The sequence below is a fragment of the Eupeodes corollae genome, chromosome 2 (genome assembly GCF_945859685.1).
Source record: "Eupeodes corollae chromosome 2, idEupCoro1.1, whole genome shotgun sequence".
Taxonomy (NCBI): domain Eukaryota; kingdom Metazoa; phylum Arthropoda; class Insecta; order Diptera; family Syrphidae; genus Eupeodes; species Eupeodes corollae.
The window spans coordinates 122,214,517-122,221,856 of NC_079148.1; positions in this window are offsets into that span (position 1 = coordinate 122,214,517).

Here is a 7,340-nt window from a genome sequence, read left to right on the forward strand (position 1 = left end):
AACTTTGAGGTAGTTAAGGACTTTGTCTACCTAGGCACCGCTATTAATGCAGACAACGACACCAGCGCTGAAATCAAACGAAGAATAACTCTTGCAAATCGCTGCTTCTTTGGACTTAGAAGGCAATTGAGAAGTAAAGTCCTCTCTCCAGCATGTAAAATCACCATCTATAAGACACTCATCATCCCGGTTCTCATTTATGGCGCTGAGGCCTGGACCCTGTCAAAGAAAGATGAGAGCGTCTTAGGATGCTTCGAGAGAAAAATTCTTCGGGCGATTTTTGGTCCCGTACGCATAGATGGAGAATGGAGGAGAAGATATAACGACGAACTGTACGGGCTGTACAGCGACACTGACCTAGTTAGCAGAATCAAAGTCCAACGGCTTAGATGGCTAGGTCATGTAGAGCGGATGGACATCAACGCTCCAGCCCGGAAGGTCTTCGAATCCAATCCCGAGGGACGGCGCAGTAGAGGAAGACCGCGACTCAGGTGGCGCACCCAGGTGGGAGAGGACCTCAACCAACTTGGCATGCGAAACTGGAGACAGCTAGCTAGGGACCGAGCTGGCTGGAGACGCTTGTTGGTTGAGGCCCAGGTCCGCCCCGGACTGTAGCGCCACCTTAAGTAAGTAAGTATTGGAGACATAAATCAATTTTTACCAATTTTAAGTAATGTTATTTTAGGTTTTTACTTACTTACTTACTTACTTAAGGTGGCGCTACAGTCCTGTGTGAACTAGGGCGTCACCCAACAAACGCTCCAAGTTGGGTGAGGTCACCTTCCAATTGTGCGTGGCACCTGATCCGTGGTCTTCCTCTACTGCGCTGTCCTATGGGTGTGGATTCGGAGACATTTCGGGCCGGACCATTGGTTTCCATATGCTTAACGTGACCCAGCCATCTTAGTCGTTGGACTTTTACCCTTCTGGCTAAGTCTACGTCGCTGTACAGGCCGTACAGCTCGTTGTTCCGTCTTCTTCTATACTCCCCTTCGATGCATACTGGACCGTATATCAGACGAAGAACTTTTCTCTCGAACCGACCCAAGGTGCTTTCATCCGCTTTTGTCATAGTATATGCTTATGCACGGTGTAGCAGGACGGGTATGATAAGGGTCTTATATAGCAACACTTTGGTCCCTCGAGAGAGGTCTTTACCATTCAATTGCTTTCTTAGTCCAAAGAAACAGCGGTTAGCAAGAGTTTTTCTACGTTTGATCTCATCGCTGGTGTTGTTTTCTGCGTTTACAGCGGAGCCTAGGTAGACGAAGTCCTTGACTACCTCAGAGTTACGTCTGTCGATTGTGACGTTTTGACCAAAACGTCGGTGTTGTATGTCCTTTCTAGACGACAGCATGTAGTTTGTTTTGCCCTCATTAACCGTTAAACCCATTTTTGCCGCCTCAGCCTCAATACTCACAAAAACCCAATATTGACATAACGCTGAGTTCTTCCGATTATATCAAAGTCATCAGCATATGCCAGTAATTGGAGAGACTTTTGAAAGATAGTGCCTCTAGTGTTGACGTGTGAGCTCTGCACTATGCTTTCAAGCACGATAATACAAAAATCACATGACATCGCATCACCTTGTCTAAAACCTTTTTTGACATCGAAAGGTATTGTACAGTTGTTTCCAACCTTTATGGAGCAGCCTGAATTCTCCATGGTCATCCTGCACAAACGGACGAGTTTGGCAGGGATGCCAAAACTAGACATGGCTGTATACAGCTCGTCCCTGTAGATGCTGTCATATGCGGCCTTGAAATCGATGAAAAGATGGTGGGTGTCGATTTGGTGTTCTTGAGTTTTTTCCAGGATCTAACGTAATGTGAATATTTGATCAACTGTGGACTTTCCTGGTCTAAAACCTTACTGATAAGGACCTATCAGGTTGTTGACGATGGGCTTTAGACATTCACATATTACGACAGAGATTTTGTAGGCGATGTTAAGTAGACTGATTCCTTTATAGTTGGTGCAGTTTAGAGGATCTAGTTTTTTCAGGATCGGGCAAACAATACTGAGGTTTCATTCATATGGCATTCTTCTTCCGACCATATCTTACATATAAGTTGGTGCATGCACCTAACCAACTTATCTCCAGCTGCTTTAAAGAACTCGGTATTCAAGCCATCTGCTCCAGCGGCTTTAATAGACTTCAGCTTAGATATGGCAATCTTTACTTCGTCTAAGTCTGGAGGACGGGATTGCTGGCTTTCGTCGTCAATGTTGAATGGATCTTCGTGCCTGAAAGATGAATTCAGTTCCTCGTCGCCGTTATACAGTCTGCAGAAGTGGTCCTTCCATATCCTCAGCATTGACTTCGGTTCCACTATGATGTTTCCACTTTCGTCTTTGCCCAATTCGGTTCTAGGTTTATGTACCTGTGAATTTCGTTACACCTGTTCATAAAACTTTCGAACTTCATTCCTGCCTTTAAACCTCTCAACATCTTCTACCGCACGCTTCTCTTGCCCTCTCTTTTGCGTTCTGAGAAGTCGGCGTTGCTCTCGCCTCTTCTACTCATAGAGCTCATGAGCAGCTCTCGTCCTTTTATGCAGCTCCGCTTTGCGTGCCTGTTGTTTGGCTGCATTTGCCTGCCGACTTTCCTCGTCAAACCAGGGGTTCCTTCTTGGTGGCTGTTTTCAACCCAGTACATCAAAGGCGGCTTCTCTGGTTGCATTTTGGCAATGTTGACACTGGTTTTTGACCAGTGGCGATTGTAGCCGTTCGACGTTGTACCTTCTCCCAGCACCTCCCTGTTTTTCCTTAGGTCAGGAAATCCGAAGTGCTACCTTGGCTACAACGAGCTAGTGGTCCAAGTCGATGTTAGCTCCTCGGAAAGTTCGGACATCCATGATGCTGGAAGCGTGTCTGGCGTCGATCGCAATAGGGTCAATCTGGTTGACGGTAGATTGATCTGGAGAAGTCCAAGTTCCTTTGTGGATGTTGAGGTGTGGAAAACGCGTACTGGCTACCATGACGTTTCGCCCCAAAGCAAAATCTATGAGCCTGAATTCGTTGTCGGAAGGCTGTTCTTCCCGATTATTCCACCAAAGATGTCTTCCCTTCTTAGGTTGGCATTAAAATTTTTCAGGACTATTTTAATATCGTAGCTTGGACACTGTTAATACGTTTTATCTAAGAGCTCATGGTGTTGTCGTCTTTCTCTTCTGTGGGGGCGTGCGCTCATATCACGAATTTAGCCTTGATGCATATGGTCATGAGGCGCTCATTGATGCACCTATAACTCAAGACTTCTTGCAAAGTCTGCCTTCAATGACGAAGCCGCATCCAAATAAGCGCTGTTGGTTTTTGTGGTACCAGGCACCATATCGCAGTTTTTCATTCTATTATTACCCTCTCATCCCATGTTTTATAGCGGTCTAGGGCCTCCGCTAATTCTTCGTCCGCACGTGGTCTGTTAAGGGACCTAACATTCCATTTTCGAAGTTCGTTGTTCTTAATTCGTTTGCGTTGGTTGTCAACAGTAAATCCTTCCTTATCCTAGGCTTGTTGGTGCTTCGCATCTTTGATATTACTCAAATTAAATGCATTCATCAAATTTATAAAAATTTAGGGAATGCTACTTAAATGGGTAAAAATTTGTTATCGGCTAAAAATCTATTTAACAAAACTAGATTTTCAAACTAAACTATTTCTTGATATTGTTAATAATTTTAAAATATTTAAGAATAATTCAACTGATAACTTTTTTAACCCAATACGAAAACCTTAAACTTGTAAGCAAGGCAATCGACAGACGGGATGGGAATTAATCAGCGTTATCAGTGATCCCAGTCTCTTTTTTTATTTTTGTCTAGAGAAAACTTTTAACAACGTAGTTTTAAGTAACAGGATGAATTTAATTAATTTCTTTGCTCTGAAGATATTTGAGTCCAAAAGCGATTTTTATCAATTTGTAGGGTTTTATATTTTGTAAAAAAATATGGAAGCATCAATTAGAGACTGAAACAGCTGCAAGCAGTACATTTTTGAATCAATATTTGAACTTTACTTCAACTATAAAAACATGTTATACAAATTTTTTTCTATTATTTAAGTGTTAGCTGTCAATCTTTTATTTTGAGGTTAACAACTTTTTACGATTCGTTTAAATTCCTTATACACAGGTGAACCATAATTTTTTGAACAGCATACAAATGTTAAAGAATATGTTGGCAAGGGTTATACCTTTGATAGGCATGCACTATACCTTTATCAATTGATTTCAAGATCCCCTGGCTTCTTTCAGTCTATCACTCAATTTATCATTCCTTCTGAGGCAGTTCCCTTTTTTCTGAAACTTCAAATCATATGACAACTTTTCAATACGTTTAACTGCCAGAAAAGATGAGCTAAGCTAAAGATAATTTTCCCTTTAGTTTTTATTTATACTTATTCGTCTAAAAAAAAGAAATTATTAGGATGATTGATGCTGACTGAATGATTGAGATGACAGTGACTAACACACAAACACACAAATTGGAAAGCACGTAGAATTGCTTTCATAGGAGTATGATGAAGATATCTAAGCTTTGTCGTAAAGGTATCATATTTTTTGATAAACCCATATCCTAAGGCGTATGCTACATATAATATGTAGTATCATTTTATCCAATCCAATGAATTTACGTGAATTTCTTTGACTTCGTCATATAAACCTAAAGGCTGAGGTGCATACGTGCGTGATGAGATACGTATGAAACCCGAAAATCGAAAAGCCTAGCAATGGTATAATTGAATTACAAAAATGTCGAATCCACATATAAAATCCCTGATGCTAGGATACCTGTCAATATGTCATACAACATAATAGTAATGCCTTGATTTTGATAAGTAAATTGATATATCACTCTGTTTTTGTATTGAATGATATGTCGAATGCATTTTACCGCAAAGATATGATAAAAATGAAAAAAAAAAGAATCTACCTATAGGAAGCTTGAAGGGAGCTTGAAGGGAAATTTATATGAATCTATACTTTCTTATACAAATTGTATAAAAGTAAGAAAAATATTATCAAAAATTGGGTATTGGTTTCTTTTTTGACAGAAATGCCTTTTATAAAGCGTTAGGAAAAAAGGTCGAGTTTGCATAAAAGAATGTGTACTGCAATATTCTTTCGAACTAAGGCTAGAAATCAGTGAAACATAAAGATATCAAACATAAAAATCATGGATTCATTAAGTATTTTTAATGACGATTAACTTTATACTAACTTACTTAAGAAGGAAAGTTAAAGAAGAGATTCATAATATATACCGGCCCTAAAAAATTTTTTCATTTAACATTTAGAAAACATTAAGAAAAACTATTATTTCCAATAAGAAATTTTTTAACTACTTTGATATTTGACATGTCAAACCTTTGCCATTACCAAACAATTCAAGGTTTAATATTGCTTTTTATTTGAACTAACTATGGAGCACCAAATGATTTAAAAAAAAAATCAAAAAGAGGTTGGGATGCGACCCATACTGATAATTCCCATCCCGTCTGTCAATTTGTCTTACTTAAAACGTTTTTAGGTTTTCCTGTTATGTTAAAAATGTTGTTATTCTAAAAAATTAAAGATTACAATATTTTTATGATGAAATGGTTTAAGTTCAAAATCTATTTTTGTTAACGAGATTTTTAGTCGTCAACAAATTTTTAATATTTTTTAGTAGCATTTGCATAAAATTTTAGTTTTTAATTTTTTATGAAACAACTAACTGTTTGATTTTTATAAAAAATTCACTTCATGTCGAAAACAATATTTTTCTGTAAGTTTGAAGCTCATAGTTTTAATTTTTGAGAAGATATTTAAGTCAAAAGTAAAATTGTATCTACTTTTTTTAACTTCCCATAGGAAGTTATTGTAATGGGTCCGATTTGTCAAATTGAAAATTTTGACATTTATCGACGTTTCAAGGTCCCTAGAGTCGAAATAAAAGATTTTTAGAAAGATGTCTGTGCGTTCGGGTCGGAAGAAAGCATGCCCGATGAGTGGAATCTCAGCATAGTGTGCCCGATACATAAGAAAGGAGACCCTCTAAACTGCGCCAACTACAGAGGCATCAGTCTCCTTAACATTGCGTATAAGATCCTCTCTGCCGTATTATGTGAACGTCTGAAGCCATTCGTCAACAACCTGATTGATCCTTATCAGTGTGGCTTCAGACCAGGAAAGTCCACTATCGACCAAATATTCACACTACGGAAGATCTTGGAAAAAACCCAGGAGCTTCAAATCGATACCCACCATCTCTTTATCGATTAAAAAGCCGCGTATGACAGCATCTATAGGGAAGAGCTCTACAGAGCAATTTCTATTTTTGGCATTCCTGTCAAACTTATCCGTTTGTGCAGAATGACGATGGAGAATGCACGCTGCTCTATCAAGGTCGGAAAAGATCTCTCCGATGCATTTGATGTCAAAAAAGGTTTTAGACAAGGCGATGCACTGTCATGCGACTTCTTCAACATCGTTCTGGAAAGAATTGTGCAAAACTCAACCGTCAACACTAGAGGCACAATCTTCCAAAGGTCCATCCAATCACTCGGATACGCAGATGATATTGACATTATTGGAAGATCAAAGCGTGATGTCAGTGGAGCGTTTTTGAGCATTGCGACGGAAGCGAAGAAGATGGAGGGAGGGCAAGACCAAGTATATGCTGTCATCAAAAAAGGGCACTGAACGACGACGTCTTGGACAAAACGTCATAATGGACAGCTATAATTTTGAGGTAGTTAAGGACTTTGTCTACCTAGGCACCGCTATTAATGTAGACAACGACACCAGCGTTGAAATCAAACGAGGAATAACTCTTGCAAATCGCTGCTTCTTTGGACTTAGAAGGCAATTGAGAAGTAAAGTCCTCTCTCGAGCATGTAAAATCACCATCTATAAGACACTCATCATCCCGTTTCTCATTTATGGCGCTGAGGCGTGAACCCTGTCAAAGAAAGATGAGAGCGTCTTAGGATTCTTCGAGAGAAAAAATCTTCGGGTGATTTTTGGTCCTGTACGCATAGATGGAGAATGGAGGAGAAGATATAACGACGAACTGTACGGGCTGTACAGCGACACTGACCTAGTTAGCAGAATTAAAGTCCAACGGCTTAGATGGCTAGGTCATGTAAACGGATGGACATCACCGCTCCAGCCCGGAAGGTCTTCGAATCCAATCCCGAGGGACGGCGTAGTAGAGGAAGACCGCAACTTAGGTGGCGCACGCAGGTGGGAGAGGACCTCAACCAACTTGGCGTGCGAAACTGGAGACAGCTAGCTAGGGACCGAGCTGGCTGGAGACGCATGTTGGTTGAGGTCCAGGTCCGCTCCGGGCTGT